The following is a 24313-nucleotide window of genomic DNA, read 5'->3' on the forward strand; positions in this document are numbered from 1 at the left end:
TCTTGTTTTTGAAGGCATCCACTCAAACATCAGCAATGAAGTTATGTCTGTATGATCAGAATCCACTCACTTTATTTTGCAGTATTTCTACTATATTCAAATTTATGTTTGTTTTGGCTTTTACACATTTCAAACACATAAAAGTTTCATAAGTCTGAGTATTGTGTCCAGTTTTAATTATGTTAGTTCTGCCTTTTTATTTATGACTTTAATCCAAAATAGCAGATTTGGCAACCAAACCCATGTCAGGGCTTGCCAGGTTATTGTAACCAAGATCATCTACTTGCATGGACCACGTTCTTATTCTGGGCCACATTTTAGGCTTTAAATGTGACTCAGGAAAGTTTGGAGGTTTTGTTTGATCCATGATAGAGATGTATGTGTTTATCCTTAGATATGACCTTGCAGAATGTTGCCCAGTAAGGGGTATCCATGCCAGTAGGCAGTAACACCCTCAAGAAAAAAAAAATGAGAAGGTATTATACAGTTTAGGAGATGGAATTGTTTGATCTCTAATCACTGTTTGTTTAGGGATCAGTAACAAGAATTCTTCCTATTGCCATGGAAATGGAAATTCAGGATGCACTGGTCAATCACCATGTGGCTCTGAGCTGTTACTGTGATGCAGGTGTGGAAAAAGTTACTGACATCTGAAAATGCTTTAGGTGAGATAATGTTGGAAGAGAGAAAGTCTGTGCTTGTGAAAGATTTCCCTGAGACACTATTTGGACTACTTTTCTGATCATTTACATTCTGGAAAAAATGATGTAAGCTAGAAAGGGTACAGAGAGAGGACAAAAAGATGATTAAAGGAATGGATTATGCAACAGGGAAGTTACAAGAGCCTGGACAGTTTTGTTGTGCTGAAGTTGAGAGGGGGCAAACAGTAAGATAAGAGAAGATCTATTTCAAAGATAGCATCAGTAAAAATTCAAGTAAATACAAACTGGTAATGAATCAACTAAAACTGGATGTTGGGAAAGGAAAAAAAAAGCTACTTTCATGTTATCAGCATGAAACTCTGGTTCAACCTTCCAGACAAAGCAACTGGGACAAGGAACTCGCACTGTTTTAAAACAATCAAGTTTGACCACTTTAAGAAGGGATTTATATACTCAAAAGCTGCTGCAGACAGAAAACCAAGTCTCTGCTACAGATTCTTGAATTGTTGGTGCAGTGGTACAGCCAAAAAATTTACCATTAAAAATAATTTACACCTAGACTGCTTTACCCCTGCATCAGAATTTCTTTTGGTTACCTGCCAAGAGCAAGAAAGTTCTTTTCACATGACACATCATTTGTTTTCCAAGTTTTTCTGCTTCTTCCTCTGAATCCTGTGAGATTAGGTCTAGAGTGCCTTTCAGCATTCAGCTTTATTGCCCCAAAGTTGGCCCCATTGACTGTCTGCAGCTAGAAAAAAGTAGCATGTGCCAGCTTGCTTGCCAAAATTCAATTCCCAGGTCTAGGGCAGCAGCTCTTCTCCACTTCCCTCAGGCTAAGCCAAAGATTTTCAGCTCAAACTGAGAAAAGCAAAAAGCTGAGCCACAAAAAAAAAAAAAAAAAAAAAAAAAAAGGCAGTCCATCACCTTTAACATGAGAGACACAATTTTTTGGACCTCTGAACAATTCTTGTGTCGTATTACCTACCACTGCAAGCACTTGGGCTTTTACAATACTCTTATTTGTTCATGGTTTCTGCCTTTTTACCACATATGGCCTGTCTTTGTAACACCATTATCAAGCAATTTGTTCCTGGACTGGTTGCAAACGTGCAAAGGAGATGTTTTGCAGACCTTCTAAACCAGACACCTGTGGTCAAACAGCCTGTGCGTGCGGGAGGCTGGCATAAGTCTTCCAAGCCGTTAATAGCATTTAAAAGAAATTTAATCCTGTAAAACAAATAATTGTAGATTTGGAACGTATGTTTATGCAAGTGCTCCAAAACAGCAGTTGAGCTCTTTTGAAGTTGATAGTGTTTACCTCAGGCAGGAGCACTTTTCAAGCTCTGAAATAATTGGCAGCGAGCCCTATAAAATTTACTCCGAGCATTAGGTTGCTAAAACACAGTAAAATGCCCACATCAACTTCCTAATACCCTTCCAGCTCAGTATCGAGTTTTAACACCTCCCCCTTGACCAACTCAAGCTCTGGCCAACAATAAGCTCCTGAGCCAGCCTCTTCCTGCTTATGAGAACGAATTCAAGTACTTCTTGCACAGAGGGCCCAGACGGTTCCTTCCTCTCCATCGAAGGCTGCTTGCTGGCCTTAGCCTCTACCCCGCTTCATTTTAAAAACTTCCCCTCCTGGCCTCCAAAAATCACTTGGCCCCAGCCAGTCCCATGACCTGCCCTCACAGCCCATTCCGGGACCTTTTCCTGCACTCGCCCACAGGGCACAACTTGATTCACCTGGGGCTGATCTACACCATCACGCTCTTTTCCCGAGTCAAGCGTGTAGAGCAGGAGGGGTGGCATTCAGCACACTATTTTATCATGCTATGAATAATTGGAATTGTTTTTACTGAACAAAATATGCGGAAAAATGAGTAGGCAGCAATGCGAACTATTATCGTTCGTGCTATTCATGTGCAGTGACAAGGCAGTGTGACCTAACTGCAGCTTTCCTGTAGTTCAGCTATTGTAGATATCACAGCTGTGATGTTCAAGAATGGCCTTGGCAGTTTGGACATGCTGCTGACAAAAATAACATGTGAATTTTAACTTCGGTGTCATAGCCAGCTATAAAGATTAATTCATCCTCTGGTTTTGTTTACTAAGATCTCTGCTTTTAATTTACTACAATCACAATATTTGCTGAAAGAGAATCTTTGGGATGTATGCAGGAGGAATCCTTCTCAAAATAGGAATGGACCAAAAATGAAATCAGCCTGCCAATATAAATGCAGGAGTGAATTCTATATACAGGCAGAAAGAGTTTGCTGATTGAAAGCAAACTGGGGGGGGGGGGAATAAAAAGCTATATCCCTTATTTAATAATGGGTTTTCATTACAGTTTTCAGAAGTGTGATCTCCTCTAGCCACAGGTTACTTTTGAAATGGTTTAAAACGCAAGGTGGAAGTTCCAGGTGTGGGAGTTACAATATAAGCTATCAAGGAAGATAATATAGAGATAGAGAGATACACACAAATCAAAAAAGATGATCTATTTAATCATTTACGTAGGGCTGTAGTACATTATGATTTCTCCTAAATACCACTCACTGTAACATCAGAGATTAGTTTTCCCTGCAGAATAGTATATTTAGAGGCAATCATATACCAATCAGTATTAATTAAGATCATAAAAAGATGAAGTATCGTATAGGAAGCAACTCTCTAGGGTGAGAAATGGTGTAACATTAGGTCTGTAAAGCATCTGTCTGCTTAATGGGTTGATTCACATCTAAGCATTCAAAACTACTCTGCTAGGTAGGAAGGTCTCAGGATCGCCTGGTTCTTTTCCTACTTCCCAGGAGTTTAGCAATGGAACCCAAAACACTGGTTTCAGACATACCAGATTTGGACCATGTCATGCAGTGGATCTCCTGTTTCCAAGTGTTGCTGGTTGCTTTTAACTTCAAGATCAAAAAATTATGGGGAATCTAAAGGAAGTTGTGAACTAGGTATACATATAAGTGTGTATATATATATATATTCTTTCCCCTTCAACAGTCATGTCCTGGAGATCAGGATGGTCCCTGCACACTGCAAGTGTGTTCTTGGTGGAAAAAAAAAAAAAGGGAGGAGGGGGGAAGGGGAAAAAAAGAAAAAGAAAGAAAGAAAAAGAGGAAATTGGAAAATGAAAGTGGAAAATCTACAGATCATAATCGGTGATAACAATAGAGGAGGAGATTAGGCAAAGTCTTTGTTAGGGGAAATCGATCCACTACCAGCCCTGGAGATAACATCCAGTAAGTAACAAAAAGCTGACAACAAATGTCACAGCCCTGAGCCCAGCCAGACAAACCCCTCAAAGCTAGAGGTGACAGAGGATGCTGATGCATTCCATGTCCTGACAAGGGAGTCCAACCCTTCTGTGGATTGCAGGTCAGGAAGGGGAGAGCAAAGTACAGGAAAAAGACAGTTCTCATATATACATCTACTGGAATGGGGTGAGAAGATTAATCAGTTTATTTGGAGGAGATTCTAGTGTCAAAACCACTAATTTGGAAGAAGAACATCAGCCAGTAGGTTGGACTGCATGCTGTGTGGAAAGCAATAAGGAAGAGGAAAGGGGGAAATAATAACAAAAAGAAGCAGCAGCTAATGGAATAAATTCTGTGAAAACAAGCCTAAGGAGTTAGAGGTGCACGTCCCTGCCATGTAGAGGTCCAAATGGGTGTAGGAGGATAATGGGAGTGGGAGTTAATGTAGGCAGAATCTGACATCAGGTATTGATTCTGTCTGCTGCCTAAAGTTGTTGAAACCCCATCCTAAAGAAAGCATACTTTTACAGAGCTACTCTTATAATAATGTCATCACTTCAAACAGTGAAGCAAAGAAATTCAGGAAGAAACTTTTCAAAATCACAACAGAAGTAAACACTTATATCATTAAAAGGTGACTGTTTAAGCAGGTATCACTTTAGATTATTTTCACTTGCTAAATTCAAGAAATAGTGTGAAACAGAATATAAAATGCTAGAGAGAAAGAGCTCTTTGCTAGAGGGTCATTTAAACAAGGAACTTCTTTGAAGGTGTAAAGCCACTTCAGTATTAATGTAGTCCCAGTCACTCAGCAGGATGTCAGCAGTGAGAGACCTATTCTATTAAAAGATATCCCTCCAGGCTATACCAATACACTGAAAAACACTTATTTATGCTTTTGTATTTTACAGTGATCACAAAGAAAAGCCTTCCCTGGTTTTTAGGTCTTAGGCAACAAATTTCAGCCAGTTTTGTGAGGCGATGACTCCCGCAGATGCTGTAGTGAACCGTCAGAGCAGAGTAACAAACACTGGGCCTTATTCACAGCCATGTAATCCCATTGCTTCCTGAAGGGAAATGCCACAAACAGTGGAGATCAAAAGCATTTAGCAGCAGAGACACAGATCCCTAGAGACTAACAAACAGTAGAAGAAATACTCTGAGTCACGAAATAGCCAAGAGTACAACTACTGAAACTAGGCAAAGCCAGAGTCTGACAGAGCTTGTTTTTTTGGCATTAATGAAGAGGTTAAACAATCAAAAGAAATCTTGTTAAACACCTGTTCCTTGTCTTTCCTGCTGTTGCATCCAAATGTTATTTAAATTCTCTTCTTTCTTTATTTAGTTTTCAGGTTACAATATCATGTCACCCTCACAGTCAGTATTTTACTTCTCCTTTTATTCAACCAAGAAGCAGTTTTGCTTTTATTGAGAGCTGGTTGCTCTTTGTGTTTCAGCCCTTCACTTATATACAAATATATGCATAGATACAGATATATAACAGCCCATTGCACATTTTCTTCATGATCTACAGTAGCTGGATAGTTCTTTAACACACTATTCCTGTTCTTGTGAATGATGAGGACAAATATCCAGAAATTTGAAGACACAAAATCTAAAAATATTTACTGAAAATACTCAGAACAAAAAACCCTTAAAAAAAGAAAAAGAAAAAAAAAAGTCATCTGTGTCTTCTGCTAAAAACTGCAGGAGAAAAAGAGACAAAGAGGGTGCTCTGGTCTCAGGATGATAAAGGTAGCCAGCTCACTAAATCATTGTTTACTGTAAACATAAGGGAAAGCTGTAGCTTTCAGTGTGCTTGGTTTTTGAGAGGACATGCATTAACTCAGGGTGTACCCAGAAAACATGAAGGGGGTCAGGGATGAAGAGAGAAGCCTGGGGAAATTGGCTTTGGCTTTTGTCTCTTCCCCCATGGTTTCTCCCTCACCTTTCCTTCTCTCACTCAGGTTTGTTTTCCTCACTCCTAGCAGCCTCCCTTGAAACTCTGCTCCTACTGCATTCACCAGGATCCACCATTCTGCATCCAGCATTCACCCCTGCTTGCACCTACTCTCCTCCCAGTCCTTCTTGCACATCTGGAGCCACCTGTTCTATTCTACCATCAACCCTTTCCTTTGCCAAGGTGTGTTTCCTTTGCCAAGCAAACACATTCGGAGGCAAAAATAATTATTGAAATCCCACTGCCAAGATCCTTAACTGGAATCTTTGCCTGGAACACAGCCTACACCAGAGTGCAGTGACATCTTCCTCCTGCAAAAGCACTCATATCCCAATAGGTTTTGTCAGAAGTCCTAAAGGTCCTGCACCCACCAGCAATAAATCTTAGCCTTCAGATCAGCATGATCTGTAGGCATTCACTAAATTGGCATTACAAGTCATAGGCTCAGCTTCCAAGTCTACCAGCACTGGAGCCCTGTAAATTCTATTTGGTTGCCCCAGCAGTGCAGAGTCATGATGTGTAGGGAGTCACTGTCCTCCCTGCTATTTCCCGTGGAACAGCCAGAGCAGTAAATGTGGCTCTCCCCACTCCTCCTTCCTCCCTGTTCCACCACTGTCCTTCCCTCTGACTCTCCCTCCCATACCTTGGCCAGACCAGACCATCATCCTTGGGTTCAAAGATTTCAAATTTGTGTCCACCAGTAACACACCTCGAGCACATTCTGTCTGAGCTGTTACTGTCTCCAGTGCTATACAAGGCATTGGTCACTTCAGAGACCTTTCACACAGCAGAATTCCTTTCTGGCAGTAGCCTTCAGCTAGCCATGTGGGTCCTGTGCTATTTAGGAATAAATCTAATTCCTCGGCCTCTTTGAGCACAAATCATAAACCCAATACCAGCATTAACCACACCCTCGGCAACATCACAGCAGTCCACGGCTAGTGATGAGCCATTTGCCTTGTCTCCAGCATTCCTCATCCAAACTCCTCTTCCACAGAATCCTCCATAATCTGAAGGTTGTGGTTAAGCTGAGGGCTAGCAGAACTTCCCTCCCCTGTCCAACCCTGCACTGCTGTGCCCTCTTTGCTGTGCTTCTTGCCCTGACAAAGCAGCTCAGGAAGAGCAAGCCCAGCAGGACAGGAGAGAATCTTGGCTCACATTACTCCTTCCCAGGAAAGTAAGACAAGCCACGGGTTCATTTTTTTTTACAGTCCCCACAAGCAGATCAGGTGCTGTGGGAGATGGAGATGACAGTTGCTAGGAGCAGTCTCGGAGCAGTCACAGCCTCCACATGAGTCACCCCGGGGCCAGTGTCAGACCTCCTCCTCCTCACATGAGGTGGTGCACAACAACAGCAGCTATCAGGTCTCACATCTTTGTAAACACAACAAGGTGTTCAGGCCTTGACAGGTGCCACGTTGGTTAAGAGAGGCTTCAAACAACAGGGTCTGTTTTAAAAGCCTAAGATCATTCCTGTTTAAATTTCCTTGCTTGGGAGGTTTGATGTTGTAAGACTTCTATTTTCCTCCTGACTAGCCAGGCTTGCAGTTCTTCCCTAACTCTCCAGTCAGGGTAATGAGACATTTGGTTAGATCTCATACTTCTAGCTGAAGTTTTACCACACTCCAACATTGGAAACTATTTTAAGAGGCGGGAGAAAGGTTTTCGAGAGAGGGAAGCGTTACTCATGATTGACAAGAAAGCAGTTGTGTCTTCAGAAGCCAAGGGGGAGGATATGAGCCCGAGGAAAATAATGAAATGAAACACTTATCTGCCTTTTCATTATACGACCAGTTTTCTTAAAGATGCTTTTTCTCTGTGGGAATCTGAATAGGAAACTCTGAGATGTTCTGCACATTGCCCTCTTACCTCACGGCTTTTATCTGAAGTTTTGCAGCATCAAGTCTTGGTTTCAAATTCTTGAATTGTCTATAAACAATAGTGGAAAGCTCATGGTGGAGCGAGCACACGAGCACAATAGAATTCTCACAAAAATATAAAAGAAAATATTCTTGTTCTCCCCCCAAAAAATGTTCTATGGGCACTTAAGTATAAAATTGATTACCTAATCTTCTGCACAAACTGTGTGCTTAAAATCAATTGCATTTTTCCATTCTGAAATGTTCAGATTTTGAAGACTGATTTTCCTTCTACCTGTACATTCCTGTCATTTGCAATGTAAAGGGGTGCTGATGGCAATGAAAAAATTTGTTTTCTGTGTGCCGGAAAGGAGTGAAAAACCCTGTTTCAATTAGGTGTAGTTACAGTGAGGTAGGTTAGCCTACCTTCATCCCCTCCGCTCCGTGTCTCATTTGAGTCTCTTGTCCTTCTTTGACCTCTCCTTACTTACTCTCTCCTTGCCCATGGCAAGGTCATCTTTAAGGTCCCTTCCAAGCCATTCTATGATTCTACTATATCTTATTCATTAGTAAGATATGGCAAGAAATGTCATTAGTGTTGTACATGTCTACTTTGAAGAAAATCTACCACTTTTTGACAGATTGTGTGGATTCTTCCATTAAGAAATCAAGAGATTTACTCACTTTAAAAAAGGACTTCAACCCATTGTTACTACTTACAGCTTGTTCAAGGCAGGTACTTAAATACCAAAAAATTTTAGGTCCTAAAAGTTTCTAACAAGCTGAAAGCACTTCTGCAGGTCTTGCAGTCAGATCAGTATCTCCCCCTCTCTCTTCCCTTTCCTTATTGTTGGATGTTCAGTTTCTCAGATGTGTAAATTGATGAGATCTATCTTAAAACTCCCAACTTTCCTGTAATATACATCTTCTCCAGGGAAATGGCAAGCCTAAAAAGCTCAGCTGCAGATATGTCAGCCTGAACCAAAAAAGTGCAGATTGAAGGTGGTGACTCACTAGTTCGCGACGGAGCAGCTCTGTGCAGTCAACTTTCTCCTGCATTAAACAGTTCTAGAAGAAAAATCTGAGGGGCTTGGGGCTGGTTTGGGGTTTTTGCTTATGGGTAGACTTCCATTCCTTATTAGCCTCTGGTTTTGTATAAAAGGAAGTCAGTGTAGCCTCCTTCACAGTGAGGATAATCTTCAGAAAGGATATTTTATAGATTTTTCAGTCTACCATCCATTTTTTGTTGGAATTTGCCAAGATAGGCTCAAATGTGCACAGATACCCCCTACCAACCCTAAGAAGGAAAAAAGAAAATTTCTGTAGAGAGGCAGACCTGACTCACATGTGCTTTTATTTAAGCAGAGAGAAACTGGATAAAGTGCAAGAAACCATTCTTAACATTAAAAATTTATCTCATGTTTCTGATCCATAGTGAAAGGGAGCAGTGGAAAAATTCAAAGCTTTCCACAGAGAATGTACAGTGCATCAGTGCTTCAGATAGTGCAGCTACCTCAGCAACTGGAGCAAATGAGAAATAACATGGTTTTACTCACAGCAAAAGTCTAGCCATTAAGAATTTACAGCCTGTAGTTGGAGGTGGGGGAAGCGAATGTTTTTGTCTGAGAATAAATAATAGCAGCAGTGGTCTGTGACTTACACTGGAATATGGTAATTACCATGCTGGATCAGATTTGTACCCCATCTTTAATCAAAAGCAGGCAGAACGCTAAGCTGGCCACCCTGAGCTGGAAAAGGACAAGGGAGAGAAGGGCATTTTCTACATTTGGCACTAGAAAGTGAACAGTGTGTTTTTTGAGCTCCAACACATCATTTTTAAACTAAACCATAATGTGAAGTGCAGGCACTTTTAATGGATAGAAAGATATGGTTTAGTGCATGATTTGGTGAAAGACTTTGAAAAGCTTGTCCCTGAATATATTTTAGTTCAGACAAAATCTAGACATCTTTACCTAAATCTGTAGCCCTTCCATTTGATAATTTTTCTATCCTCAATGTAAAAGAAAGCTGGCTATTTGTCCCTCCACTGTCTTTTAAAGAGAAATGCAATTACTTTCATGCAACATTCAGGTACAAAGCAAAAATAACCAATGCATAGTATTTTCAAAATTCCCTGATTTCTATAGCATTAAAAATCGATTTCTTCATAAAAGCTACTTTTTCCTCATTTAATAGCAAACTACTCCACCATGTCCTCAAACACATCAATTAAAAAAATGCCTTTTGTGTAGAAAGTTAGAAGTAATTTATCAGTACATATAAAAATGATATGCTTGATATGTAAGATCAACCAGGCTTCTGGCAAATTTTCCTAAACTGATGCAGCTTTTGGGTATGGCTTCGTTATTGGAGTCCCTAAATAAAATGTAATTTAGCAGAACAGAGAGCACTTCTTTGACTGCATATCACCATTAAACACCTCCGAAAAAACATCCTGTGGAGTTCTATTCACCAGGCCTTCCCTGGAAGAAAAATATAATCGGTATCTTTAGCAGGCCCCAGCTGTATCCATCACCATTTCTACATTCCACACAAGAATTCTTCCCAAATAATTCTTTCAGCAGCAGCACCTGCCTCAGGGAGAAAGGAGTTAAATAATCTCAACAGGTTTCTGTGGGCAAACGTGGTGTCCAGAACCCCAAACTCTGAGGGTAAAGATGAACTAACAGAAAAGTTGCCTGTCTCCCAGTCAGTTGCCAAGCCACTGATAAAGTTTATGGCAAGATTTCCTTTCTTATTCCAAAAACTTTATCTGTATTATACTCTACATCACCAGTATCTATACATTAGAGGCGAGAGACCATTTTAGGAAAGTTTGAGCTATATGATAGCTTTGGTAAAAGAGTATTATATAGGACTAAAATTCTGTCTGCTCTAGAGACATGGGTAAGACATTGCCCTGTGAGACAGACAACACACTTAGTCTACCTGTTATGCCAGTCAAGAAATGATATCTAAGTTTTTTAATCCCAGGCACTGTCCTTTACCTGTTAATCCCTGCTTTTCCTCACTGGAAATGCTCTGATTGAGTGATTAGATGACAAAAAACCCAAGCCATTTTAGTCACAGAGCTTTCTTAGAGAAATACTGGTGCTCATCACAAACTTAGATGACCAAGAATCAGCATGTTACAGCAACAAGTGTATTAACACAACTAAAAATGCTGGTTTTCTTAAATTTGAAGAAGACTGAGGCATTTAATTATTTCCTTAACTAAATAACAGATTGTTTTTCAAATGACTTTCAAAAAAATATTCTCATCCCTAAAATGAAAACTCAAAATTTGGCGTGGGAGAGACAGACAAAGATATAGAATTCTGGTTACAACTTTGTTGATAAACAAGGAGGCAGTTCTACTGCATATTTCCTTATCTTTATTAATTAAAAAACATCCTTTCTCCTTGAAAATGAAGTTCAAGCTTTTTTTCTCAGTCCTAATCAAGAAATCATCCCTTTCGGTTTCCTGATCTGTCAAGGTCTGACAAACAAGTCCTGAAAATTGTGACAAGACTCTGTGGTTTTCATTAGATGTCTGAAGATAATTAAACTCACTCTGGCTCAGCTTTACCTTTTTTTGGAACTCTCAGGTCACTTTTGATCTTGTTGCAGGGCCTGAAGACAGTAGGCTTTGAAAGAAAAGAATAGGATTTTAAAGCAGAGGGAGGGGCATTTATGTTTAATCCCTTAATTCTACTTATGCAATTCACTGAGGAACAATCCAAACAGAAAAGTCTAAAGCAACTCTGAGTACTTGGCCTTGCTTATTGCAAATCTTATCTCCGAGGACTTCAACCCATCACAGGATGCTGGGGCTGGTGTAAAGTGTCCTTCCAAGTGGTTCATGGCCTTACCTGGGAATTTTCATGTCCTTTATGATATAACATTCCCCTTCATGAGAGAAAGTTCTCTCAATCATGGTTAATCAATGACTTGGAGCTTAAATTGTTATAAATATTGTATCCATTACTTTTATTTATGTTTCATAATTGATTCATCGTGAAGCAGAAGAGAGGGAAGTGCATGCTGGCATAATTTTGTTGCATTGCTACTTAATTTATGTAATTCCTTACCCTTATTAGTTAAATTGCTACCCGTTGTTGACATTAAGTAATGGTAATCTTCACAGATGGTTAGGGCTTATATTCATTGCCATTAATACTTCCAACCTCAAGGGAACCACTTTTATGGTGTATATGAGGATACAATGACAGTACTCACAAGTTTACAGACTGATAGAAACAACAAAAAAAATTGTTGAGAAGGAAGAAACAATCCCACAACTGTAATCTGGCATTTTTTACGGAGTTTAGAAGTGATTCCTCTTGACAACTTCACCTTCCCTTGTGTTTTTATGAGCCAACTACCTTTGTGTAGAAATGGATCTTTAGGAACAATGTGCAGTAGAGAAATCAGTCTTTCATCCTCTTCGACAACAAACAATTTTCCCTTGCCATAAGATGAGGTGTGGAAGGCAGACTAACTTCCTGGAGCAGAAGAGGTTGGCACAAAGCATCCACATAGTTTGAATCAAGACAGGTCGGGCAGTCTCATCCTTCTGCTCCCCCTGTCCATCCCGGCTTTAAATCCTCATCTGCAATTGGTGATGACATGTTCTAATCCTCTTCATACAAGCTATGAGAGGATTGTAACTTCACATGGGAAATGTCAGGGGAAGGAAAATACAGAACAAAAATCCTTCCTTCTTACAAAAGCATTCAATAACAAAGAAGGAAGAACTAAAAATAAAAAACGGACAGACTGCATACAAAGTTTGTTTAGAACTAAAGAACTCCAGAAAAACAGCTTATTGCTGTTCCTTTGTGGGATTAAGATCTTATTTGATGGTGCAATTTATGCCTGCAAAATTTCATACTGAAGTAGATGCATTCATGAGTAGATATTATCCTCTTTAGGTAATAACAGAAATAATTATAACAATCAGATTTGTTTCTAGAATTGAACGGTAGCTTAAAAATTGTGTACAAGAATTGCTCACAAAACCAACCATCCTACATATTTAACCCTTCATTTTTGCTGCCACTCTCTTCACCATGAGATGGCAAAGATTTCTTTTCAATCCATGGCAATGATCACTGGAAAGGAATAATTTATTTATACACAAATTATATTGTATAACACTTCATCCTCAGCTTCCAGCTCAGAAATATTTATTGTGCTCAGATAAATGTTATCATCATCATTCCTACACAGAGTAAGCACATCTTGAGCATATTTCTTTTTGTTTTTCCTTTTGTGGCAGGGAGTTTTTGTCATTTGAGCATAGGCTCTTCCTTCTTATTTTATGCATTTGCCCTCTGGTCATTGTCAACCCCTGCAGTCAGAATAATGAATTCCTCTTTACTGCACTGTCAGTGTGCTATCATTATTGTGAACTTTTTCCTCCTATGGAAGGGTGTTTTGTAAGTTATTTCTGAAAAGCTATATTACGTATGTGTTTGGGATTTATAGGACTGTACTGATCCACCATTTTCCAGAATATCCAATGCAGCCACTGTAAATTTAAAGAAAAAGAGAGTTCTCATCCAGCTGTGGACGTCAAGACAACTCGAGGGAGTATTATCTGCTTCTAACTCCTTGCAGCTTTTACACAGGAAACACAAACTTAGCTCAAGATCACAGGGAGATTTCTGTTTGCCTTTGCAGTAGGGCTGTCATTTTTTTTATGCCACCTACACTTCCTGCTGGCTTTTGAGGAGACAAACATTTGTGTGTGATTCTGAACATAGGTCTTCTGCCTGACAGCAAATGATGCTGCCAGCTGAGCTTTTAAAACAGCTGTTAGATTCATGCAAAGCTGCTTGTCTCCCATAATTACCTTAGTGCAAGATACCATTTTAAAAAGTCTTATTTAGCATCTTCCACACGGTAAGAAAATCACTTTTACTCTTGGAATTATTGCAAATGCTACTTTTAACCACAAGAAAAAGCTTGCCTTTTTATTCCACGCATCTCATAAGGCTTTTCCCACCGTGTTTCAGAAGACCAAAGCTCTCATAATATCAGTGTTTTTGCTAGGAAAGGAGGGCTGCAACTGGTAGTTCTGCTTTTTTGGTTACTGGCAGACTTCAACCTGACGTAATAAATATTGAAGCTTGAAGCAGGAGTACCCTGAGGCTTGAGAAGCGATGGAAGCAATAAATGTGCTACAGAGATGGAGGCAGGTCCAGAATTACTTCTGCTGGACTACCTTCCTAAAGGAAGTTGCTGCCATGCACAAAATGAGATTACTGGGACTCTGAGCAGATGGGAAATGATTTTATATTGAGTAAAAAGAAGTTTGTTTATATTTAGAAATATTAAGTTCTCATATGTACAAAACAACACTGCTAATCTGTTAAAAGCTTGGCTTATGTTTATTAAACAAAACAGTGAGTTCATAGGATTTGGGGCAGTTTTCTAATTTTTCCCTTTACGTGGGGATGTTCTGTCATAACAAAAATTACTGTTATTGTAACTAGTTTATCAATAGTTCAAAAAGTCCTTGTTTCTGTGGTTTTGTAATGTCTTACTTTCTGTCCTCAGTTTATAGGAATCCCCGTTGTAAAACCAGTCTCAGTCACTCATTGAGCGTTACTAATATTTTTTTAATGTTCTTGGAAAGTTTAAAGAAAGCATAATTCCATATGAACCTTACTTGCCAGCTGTGTAGGATTCACCTTGGAGATGTCTGTTCAGTTCCTCTGCTGAACCCCTAGGTCCAGCATACATACGTTTTAATTAAACAGAAAAGGATAAGGTAACGATAATGAAGTGATAATTACAAATGATGAGGTACAACAGCTACATCCACACTGCTGTTTCATCAACAAAGACTCCCACATCCATCCTCCCTTCCCATGCAGACAAGGTCTTCTCAAGAGCTTGTAGGCAGCTTGCAAATCTGTCTGCACAGGAATGCCTGGCAGCACTCCAAGCTAGATAACAAAGGAGCAAATGGTGATCTAAGAACCCAGGTGACCTCCAGATCCCCTTCAGAGGACACTCTCTCCCCCTTCAGACAAGAATGAAGTCACTGAGTGACAGTGCCAACAATGAAATTCTTGACTAAATAAACACATATATTTCAGAAATATTCCTTTTTGCATTAGAGGACCTGGAGAGAAAAAGGGAATGCAACCAGGAATGGCAACTGAGTGCCAAGAGCCAGGAGCTTGCAAACACGTTTGAGATGAAGATGAAAATGCAAAGGTGCAGAAGCAGGAGGGCAAGGAGGATGGACAAAAGATAGACTGTAGGGGTAAGCCATGTACCAAAAGAACCTCAAGTTTGCAAAGAAACAGAACTTCTTGCCTGTCTAGAGAGGCCAAACAAAATCTCTGAGGAGCGTAGGTGCTACCTGGACATTCTGATACCTATAATTTCTTACCTGGGAATGAAACATTAGCGTGCAAGGTTTCAAGCCAGCTTCCCCTCCTTTCAGCCCTTAAGATGGAAATCTTTTTGAGTATTTTAAGATCACCCTAAAATTATCTCAGCTCTTGTGCACTCCTGCATTCTCACGCAGAACATGGTTTTGCCACATCTGATGGAGCGTGTTGAGATAAAAGAATGGAGACAATGGTTACACAAACAATTTCCAAGGAAAACCAGAGAAAAGGGCTACTCTGCCTCTACCTTGATCAGTTATTGATGGTCATCTGTTGGATGCTTAACAAGACACAGCAAAGTACATCATTATGTCTTGAGTGCTGCATATTCCCATAGTAGGTCATGATGGCCCCTCTACCTTCTGTCCTTCCTGACCTTGCCTAGAGAGAGAGAAATCTGAATTACAAAGGAGAGCAGGGAAAGAGGGAGCGCAGACACTCATTTTACTTTTTAAACTCTATTATCACTGCCAATAAGTTGCATTTTGAAGGTTAATGCTCTGTACTGAGCAGGAGACTAACTTCTGAAAAATATAAGTCTTATGTCTAGCAGAGGCATGGGTACAAAAGTACTGAGAGCTTATACTTTTTCAGTTTTTTCCAACACATACAGCACTGATTTATAACTCACGATTTGCTGGGTGCCTCCCTGGCAGGGAGGTTCTTGCCCTTCCTTTAGTAATAGAAACCTGGACTTCCCAAAGTTGCACTGGCAACCTCAAGAAACCAAAACACTTGCTATCCCAGCCTAGCCCATAGAATCATAAAGGTTGGAAAAGACCTCCAAGATCATCGAGTCCAGCCTTTGACCAAACACCACCTTGTCAACTAAACCACAGTACCAAGGGCCATGCCCAGTTGTTTCTTGAACTCCTCCAGGGATTGTGGCCACAATGCCAAGTGGTACAAAAAACAGGTCTATAACCATCCTCAAAACCTGCCCAGAGCACTTCAAGCTGTAAGAACTCATCTGATAGCAAGTCACAGCCAAATGGTTGTATAATTATATCCTGGATAAATTACCATGTTATTTGACAATGTGTGAAAAATTATTAGTTTTTAATCCTTCCCACCACCCCCCCCAGGAAATCAGTGCTAGTTCCTTATTTGTCACTTTGTCTTCTTTTTATTCATTTTTCTCACTGACTGCTCTTCTGCTTTGAAACAAGAACTGCTTTTGTTATCTGATTTTCTACATTTTAAGCACATTAGCCATTTAAAGATTTTATATTTAAAATTAAATCAGCCTACTCCTGGTAGAATGATGTATTTCTGCTTTTCGCAGCGCAGACTTCACAGTGCATATCCTTTTGCCTTATATTTCTTCTTTAGGCAGTTGCTTACTCTGAGACACTGCTAACTGGAGGGGAAAAAAAGAAAAAAAATGTATTATTTTGAGAATCCAAGAAACAATGCCTTGCAGTTCAAACTGCACATACTGGCGTGTTTATGTGTTTAGTTTAATAACAGCAGCTTAATACTGCAAAGTGCCCTGGGCTCCTACTGCAGTCAGTGGGAGTCGACAATTAGCACCTGACAGATGCACTCGGGTGCTGAGAGCATGAGATACCCTGGAACTGCTGGCTTGGCTAAACAGCACAGGCTTCCTCCTCCTTCTCCTCTAACTGATCATTTATCTTCAGAAAAGAACAGGGCAGGTTTTTCGATTTCTTGCCTTCCTCGAGCGGAGTCACTCTCTGGAGTGTCAAATACTTGCTGGTCGTTCACTAGCTCATTACAGGGAATTTCAGACATCGCCAGCAATGCTCTTATGTGGACTCCCCGGGGGTTTCCTGACACTGGCCCCTAAGCCTTTAAAGAATGGTTCCCGGTTATCTGAAGAGATCCTGAAAATTAGTTTAGGGTTTCAGAAAATTTTTTTTCCTTCCTCTGAAGTGGACATCATTCGTTGTCGTTTACAGAGTCGATATTATGATTTTTTGCTTTCTCGCAGGTTTTTGGCAGTATCCAGTGTTGCTAAGGGTGATTTAATTCCTACTTCCGGTCCGGTTCCCAGACACGGCTTTTCCAAGGTGCTTCTAAACACAGGAGATGGTGAGTTGCTTTCTACCCTCATACATGGAGACTCTACACATGTGTTTGTGATGTACCTGCTTTAAAGAACAAATTCATTCAGCTGGGTCTTCCATAGGGATTCTGCAAAGCGTGTTGAATAGAGGGTTTTGCCGAGCTCTGTGAGAGTGACCTTTCCTTAGAGCAGTTCAGAAGGAGAGAAAAGTCTGCACTGCAAAAAACTCCAAAGTAACAGAGCAGGGAAAGGCAGCCGGGTGAGGGTTGACCTGCAGAGTGATTGCAGGCTTACCTGGGCAATCTGAGTGCATGTAGTGCAGTGGAAAGCTCCAGACTAGTCAGGAAAAAGATGTCGGAGAGGACAATCAGTTCGAGAAAAGGAGAGCAGTGGCCAACCAGGGATGACTGAATAAATGAAGAATGTCCAGCCCAGCCTGAGAAATTCAGGCACTGCAGAAGAAGCTTAGTCTGCAGTACTAGATCTGACCTTCTCCACACCCATGGACATTTAAACACTCAACATCTACTTTAACTGAGGGGGAAAAGAACAATGGTGCCAATATAACGCTTCATTTCACGGATATATTTTAAAGACTTAACCTTTGTAAGACATTTTGAAGATCAAAAGCACAGCAGTGCTCATTACCTTGCTTAACCAAATTTTTTAGTGCCAAGCTGAACCTAAATTCTTTTGATGTTAGCTCATCACAGATATTTTGTGAGACTTTTCTCAATTTCTGTGTTGGCCTGTAGCCATTTCATGCCACTGTGTGCTTCATTTTATTTCTGGGTTTGCCACATGCAGTTTTGCAAAAAAAGGGTGACTTTTTCATAGCACCTAGTTGTAGATTTTTAACAACAAAGATGAAATTCCAAAGTCCTTGTTTCCCATAGTCATTCAAGTACAACAGCTTAATGATAACATTTCAGAAAGCACTTACAATTGGTTTGAATACAAAAATATTTTCAAAAAGAAGGGTAAAACTTCCTGCAACAGTATCAGGAGACAAAATTGTCATTTAATATTGAGACATCTGGATAATAGTGTAACAAGAAACAAATTAAAGTCTTCAGCAGTCAATTAGTTGCCTGAGCAAAGGGACATGAGGTATGATTGCTCATAAGTAGGCCTGAAAATTGTATGTGTCGAGACAAGAGTAGAGCCATGTGCCAACATTTGACATTCAAAGAGTCTTCCTAAGGTATGTAATCTCATTACTTTTTACCTAGAGGAAGAAAAAGATCCTCAACACCGATGTTTTCCCATGTTCAGTACTCCTTATGCTCACCTACATCTACACAAGTTCAGAGCCCTCCACCTCACGGTTGCATCCACATTCTGGGTGTATGAAAAATATGGTACATTGCACTTTAAAAGTCTTACAATGAGAGGGACAAAGACAAGGTTACAGTGCTTGTAATGATAGAATAATTAAAAATGGTCACTGGGTAACTGTAAAATCGACTGAACTGAAGTCATCTAATTGGTTCATGGTAACGTTAATGAAATGTAAAGATTTTAGTGAAAAATAGATTGGAATATTGGCCAGTTTGAGCCTTTACAACGCCTTCCTGCTGCCATGGAGAAGGCATACAGAAAGACAAAGTTCCCAAAATTGTTTTATTGTATACTTCCATGTTGGATTTTACCCTGGCCTTTACCTTCCTCCAACTGCCAAACTAGACGATGAATGAACCAGGTACTGGAGGTAGAAGCTAAACAGGAGCTCTTCTGATCTGTGACCTCATCCCAGTGCTGCCTAATTCAGCTTTCAAAAAGGGGACTAAAGGATGCATCATAAACCAGGAGAGATTCGTTTCATATCTGTAACAGGATTCACATGGCAAGGCAGAAGAACTGTCGAGACTTCAGAAGACAGCAAGGTCGCTGATGCTCTTCCTGTCTAACCAAGTCTTAGCCCATGAGCTGTGTGCCAGGCTGCATGAAACGTGTGCTCTGGCCCACACTGAGTTCAGCTACCAAAGTCAGCAGCACCTGAACCAAGGGCAGGTAGGGGGCTAGTGCCTCTCAGCACATCTGTACCCAAAATAGGGAAAAGGAGGAGTTTTACGCTGTATCTGGAAAGTTCCGCAGGTTCAGGTGTGGGGAATGTTTGGTTTGAAAGCTTCTCTTTCCTTTTCTCTTATCGTTTTTAAAACCTACTTCCTCCATTTACTATTTATTGTTTTGTGCCTAGTACGAGAGAAATTTTGATTATTCATTAATTCTGCTATAATACCGGTGGTGACATTATAGAGAGAAATTACCTGGTGGGAGAAAGTGGAAGTGAAGTATAAACAGGGAAACTTTTTCTGGTTCTGATGGAAATGGGTTTGCTGGCTGCATGCTGGTTTCCAAAAGACAATGCCAGACTGGCAGCTTAAAGCAAACAGGTCTTGACAGCACACTGTAGAGAGCCAACATTTTCTAGCACCTTGTGTCATATCAAGCACTTTCATACCATCTGTGCTCCAGCAGCAATGGGTTGTTCTGTCCCAGGCAGAACCTTTTGTCTTTGCATAGTCGGTGGAGCCAGCTATCAGATTTATAAAACTCGTCTGAGGTTGGATGTGTGCAGGGTGTCAGCTTCTCCTGTAAACCCTCCCGGTGTTCCTGACTTCCCACAGCCTGTCAAAAGCAGCAGCACAGCTCAGCAGACAGGCAGGGGTGCAGAGAACAATCAGACAGATATGAGTTTTCTTGCTTAACACTGCCTTGACTTGCTGAAGAAAAGAAATAACGTAGAGGAGGAAGAGAGAATGCAACTGAGAGGCGAGTATGTGTCTCATTAGCACTCACTATGAAAGTTCTTTATACTCTGGGGAAGGTAAAAGCATTTTAATGAGGAGAACAGCCTCTTTTCAAATACTTCTTTTAGAAAAGGACTTTATTTCTAAGATAAATATAGGTAAAACATCTACAGTCTGCATCCTAAATAGAGACCAGGAGGGCAATTAGAAAGCATATCATCTTGATTACATTAAATTGTCTTCTTTGAGCAGTGATATGTGTCATTATTAAATTGTATGTTTCTTAGTATTGGAAGAAGAGAAACCCTTAATACTAATACTTACGTAAGCAGCATAATGGACTATTCCATATATCACTATCAGCAACAGGTTTTGTGCTAGTAAAATCCCATGTGCCTATGGCAGCTTAAAAGTGACTGAGTTGCCAAAATTTTGATTTCTCAGAATTAAAAAAAACCCAAACCTCTAGAAAGAGAAAACAGCCCCTCCCATGAAGTAAGCCCTAAATGCAGGCTCTTCTTTCAGTATTGTTATCTTTGAGGCTCAATATTTTTCCCATTATCATCCCTGTTTCATGGATTTTTTTTCTTACTTTAATGAATTTCTGTGCTCAGACACACAGCTATTTTCTTGGCTGTCTTGCTTCATTATGCTGATGGAAGCAGTCTTTTAATTTAAAACATTACTATTGAAAGTAATGCATGAAAGGCTTATCTGAAAGATATATTGTGTTGGCAATAGATGCAAATCAAAATGCAACTGTCTAGGTACTCAATTATATATTTTAATGGAAGACTTTGAGTAAAGCTTAGGCAGGAAGGAGAAAAGTTCTTATCAGCATTTATCATTTAAATTACCAGCACACTGGTAGACTATTCATATATTTCATACACCTCAATAAGGTCGAGACTGAAGCTGATTCAATGGACAGCAGTTCGCTGGTGAAGCCTCTGTCCTTGAAACACATTGCCACAGCAGCATTCCAAAAGTACAAGATATTCTTGCATTTTTTTTCCTCAGTGCATTAAGTACTTGCATCTTTCAACATCTGGTGGGCTGCTTCGTCTTTTGTAATCCACATAAATATTTACCAACTATTTGCCTTTGAACGTGCTCCAAACTTTTTTTTCTTCGTGATCTTTGAGATACTCACTATGACTTAGGCCAAGGGTGGTCTAGAACAATGCATGCTCGATAATGCCTCCATTGGGACACACATCAGACATTCAGCTGCCCAAATTATATTTAGTTTTATTTCTAGGTTTCAGTCTTGCCAGGCTTTTTTCCTCTCAGTTCAATACAGCACAACTGACTGGAGCTTACCGAGTCGTGGTTGGAGCATTGTCCAGGCTCACGCTGATCAACAAATAACACAAGTTCTTCTGTACAGCAGCTCCATGTGCCACAGAGTTTAAACCCTGCAGTACCCTGTGTGACTCAACCCTCAGCATTTTGGAGCTGGCATGTTCTTTACTGCCCACTCTCCTGGCAGCCACCTCGATCCAGAGACCTTTGCGCTGCCCCAGAGGTTGCAGTGAGCTCTGGGAGGTTGGGATCTGGGATAAAGCATCCTGAACAAGTACAAGGTCAGAAAATCAGGTAGACACACAGAATCTTCTAAAATTTAAATGAAGACCTTAGGTCTTTCCGAAAGGGGAATATAATGCAGATTTTTAGAGCCAGCCTATCAAGCTCACACATTGCTGCTCATGTAAGGAGAACAAAATATGCTCTGGAAGAAACCTCAAGGCCATGAAGTAATTTGTTTTCCTTCACCAGGACAGAGACATGAGCTTGTCATCTCTGTGTAATATCTAATATACAAAATTATTTTTTTTTTTTTTTACTGCTGTCCATCTTTTCATTTTATAGCAGCCTGTCAGCTGAAAACTGGTTACATGGATGTCCACACAAAATATCACCTGGTAAATATTAGCTATTTGTAGATGGCTCAACTATGCAACAGGAGTTTGTAGGCAGCAACAATGCTGGTAGTCATAAGTTTTGCCTCAGCACTGAACTAACAGTTCATTACAGCTTTTGGACAGTTTGTTTTTATTTCTGATCTCTGTACCTGCACTCTTTTAACAGCAGCTTAACAAGTAATCATCAAGGCAGGCAGAAGTTAGTATTTAAAATGGAAAACTGAAATTAAGATAGGCCCTGCTTGCAGAAGGGTTTCATTTTGGCATAGTATTTGCTTCCATTAATACAGAATAATAGCTTTAGCAGGGCTTTTCTGTTCAAATATTTAGGAATTTGTCTGACATTCACTCAAATCTTAGCAGCCTTAGCTACATTCAGAAAGACTGATAATTTAAAAATTGTTTTACTTTCATACAATAGAGTTCATTCAAAGAGTTTTATCAAATTTCTTACCTGCTAAATTTGACTTTGAAGTTATGTTAATTATACTGGGACCTTCGAACTTGAAGTTAACAAAGTCACAGAGATGTTGCACTTCAATCAGAAATTCAGGACAATTGGTACAGACACTGAGGCAGAAGAAGAGGACATATCAGAAGATTGTGCTTAATGAGATTTCCACCAGACATCTGAAAAGCTGACCTTTGCCAAGTGCTTCTTTTATCATGTATTGCCAGAAATATGTTACTTCTTCAGTTTATATATCTGCAGCAGACTCCATCAGCTGAAATCATGCAAGTTGTAATTCTCCTGAAGCCAGTGCACTCTAGGGAGGACAATTTTAGCTACAAATGAATAGGGTCATTTACACTGCAGATAAGGGAAGGCAAGTTACTGCAATGTCAGTAAAATACGTACACTTACGATAATTGGGGGGGAAATGTTCAGACTTTTAAAATGTGTTTCTAAAAATGATGATAACTACAATATGTGTGGTAAGCTTGTGTCCTGTTCTGAACATGGTACTGTCATCAGCTGAACATGTTTATCTCAATTAAACTAAGCTATGTTATTGCGGAGAGGGTTGGTACTGCAAAGATCAGCAGATTTGGTATTGAAAGGCTCAGCAGACAAATGAGATAAATGGTCAAATCTTGGATTTTATTCAGGACTTAAGATAGAGTAATAATTTTTTTTCTGTTGCACTTCGGTCTGCTTCAGGGAAGAGACATCTACCTCCTTTTCGAATGTGGGATTCTTAAGATACTAAATATCAGGACAATTCTGTATTAGAATCAATTAGAATCTATTGGAATCTATTTCTACTGACTGTCTCAATAATAATACCACCTAATACAAACTTCCCAGCAGAAAATTGTCATACATCCCTTGCTCTTCTCAGACAAAGCTTAAACACTTATAACCTGCAAGTTTAGGGTAGGATTCATCTGACCAGAAGTAAACAATTGTACCTAAACCACTCACTCCCAAGTTTCCTTTTGCAGTAATGGAGAGAAGTAACCACTCATGAGGTGTGAGGCATCTGGACTAAATAAATCAGCATCATCTCACCCAGTAGTCACTTTACTCCTTTCCCATATTAGTGCCTAAGGTGCCAAAGGGTACCTGTCTAGCACAGACTGCTTTTAGATTAGACAGACACAGAAAAGAAGGTGAGATGAATTCCACCAAAAGAAGCTGCAAAATTTAGGCAATTTTAAAAACTTAGATAACAGGTGCATGGGAGTTTCTCACTTAGTAGGACTTGATGACTTCAGGAAGAACCAGAACTTGAGAAGAAGACTTCAGTAGTTTACCAGAAATATAGGGAAGAAAAAAAAAATTTAAATTCATAGAGTAGATTAACACGTGTAAATACCTTTTGTAGTGTCCCCAGTGCAGGGGAACAGGTAGCATGGTCTGTTAAAGAAAAACTGGTAAACTTTACTTTAGTAAGTAGCAAATACCCCCATGGGTTCCTCTGCATGATAGCTGTTGTGTGCTTTAAGAGTCCTTGCTGCAGAGTTTTTGAAAAGATCTGTGCTGTTGTAAGTCCTGTCTCTTATGACAGCTGAGGGCTATAATCCATAAAAATCAAAGCTTGCATGTAAATGTTGTCCTGAAGGAGTGTGTTGGGTTTTGTTTGAGCCTATCATTAGAAATTTTTCTCCTGGGGTCTTTCAGGTCCTTGGAAAGAAAGATCAATATCTCTGTAGAGAAAAATGAAAGGCAGACGATTGAAAATATTACTTATTCTAAATACTGGATTTCTTTACTGCCTCTAACCCGCAGTAGCTTGCAAAGATTAATCTGCTAACAAAGGGTTATTTGACAGAGCAGGATACTTTGGAGTCACACTGCTGACATGTCAGACATGATGGAGCACTTAAGAGACTGCCAGTGGTCTGGAAATGGAATGGAAACGCACTGCCTTGTATTTTTCCTATGAGTAAACAAAATCTAACATTGCTATTCTTGGCAGAATTCCGTTGTCAAAAATCTATAAAGTCCG

The 24313-nt window shown here is 39.9% G+C and overlaps 1 protein-coding gene across 1 annotated transcript in view; it reads left to right on the forward strand.

The window, feature by feature from the left end:
* HTR1F (5-hydroxytryptamine receptor 1F) overlaps positions 1–24313 on the forward strand; it is a 107231-nt gene that overhangs the window by 30896 nt on the left and 52022 nt on the right. Inside the window, exon 2 of the mRNA XM_027692644.1 lies at positions 17108–17208. The gene's annotated coding sequence lies outside the window, so the exon portion shown is untranslated. The remainder of the gene's footprint in view (positions 1–17107; positions 17209–24313) is intronic.

The sequence above is a fragment of the Neopelma chrysocephalum genome, unplaced genomic scaffold (assembly GCF_003984885.1).
Source record: "Neopelma chrysocephalum unplaced genomic scaffold, ASM398488v2 Primary Assembly neopelma1_87, whole genome shotgun sequence".
In the NCBI taxonomy this organism is placed as follows: Eukaryota; Metazoa; Chordata; class Aves; order Passeriformes; family Pipridae; genus Neopelma; species Neopelma chrysocephalum.